At 56.6% G+C, this 740-nt stretch overlaps 1 non-coding gene across 1 annotated transcript; it reads left to right on the top strand.

The window, feature by feature from the left end:
* The first annotated feature begins 383 nt into the window (after window positions 1-383).
* Window positions 384-456, top strand: TRNAF-GAA. Its single transcript has one exon. It is a non-coding gene; the product is annotated as a tRNA-Phe (tRNA).
* Window positions 457-740: the final 284 nt, after the last annotated feature.

Below are 740 nucleotides of genomic sequence, written 5' to 3'. Positions count from 1 at the left end.
CTGTTCGCACTCCTCTGCGGTGTGAAAATCGGGGAGGGGAGGCAGAAGCCCCACGTCCCTCCCGAAACGACGCCCAGTGGGGGAAGCCAGGACAACAGGGTGGGGTGGCAAGTGGTGACCAGACTCTCACTGCCAGGGTCTTGTCTAGCTCAGGGTCCAGCTCAACTTCCTCCCCGCGCCACTGGCCCCCAGTCCCCTTCCACCACCAGGTCAGCCCGGGCACTAGGGCAGGAACGGGGTGAGGCAGCAAGTCAGGCTGAGCAAGGCAGGTGAAAGCGAGTCTTGTCTTCATGGGCCTCTCCCAATGACGTCCTTTTTGTGTGCAACGGCTGCAAAAACCTCCCGGCCAGTGAAGCAACAGGCCAAAATACTAGCACACAATTGCTAAAGTAGCTCAGTTGGGAGAGCGTTAGACTGAAAATCTAAAGGTTCCTGGTTTAATCCCAGGCTTTAGCAGGCCCTTTAATTCCCTCTTTGTACAGTGGTGGCTTGTCTTCTGGGAGCACAGGGGTGCCTGCACCCAAGGTGAGTTCTTGGGCTCTGCAATAGGGGGAAAAAAGAACGGTGGGCTTCTGCCCCTAGTTAGCTGGCCTGACCCTTAACAATGAGGGACAGGAGCTGTCTCTCCTACATTAATTATTGGTGGACCCACTTTGGCAGCAAGAGAGTCAGGCAGGGTGGCCCTGAGGAATGGTGCCAGAGGAGGTGCTGGGCATTGACAGGCAGGAAAAGGGGATGAA

This window comes from Mauremys reevesii, linkage group 23 (genome assembly GCF_016161935.1).
Source record: "Mauremys reevesii isolate NIE-2019 linkage group 23, ASM1616193v1, whole genome shotgun sequence".
Classification (NCBI taxonomy): Eukaryota; Metazoa; Chordata; order Testudines; family Geoemydidae; genus Mauremys; species Mauremys reevesii.
Note: the sequence above shows the minus strand (reverse complement) of the source record. Positions and strands in the feature narration are given on the sequence as shown.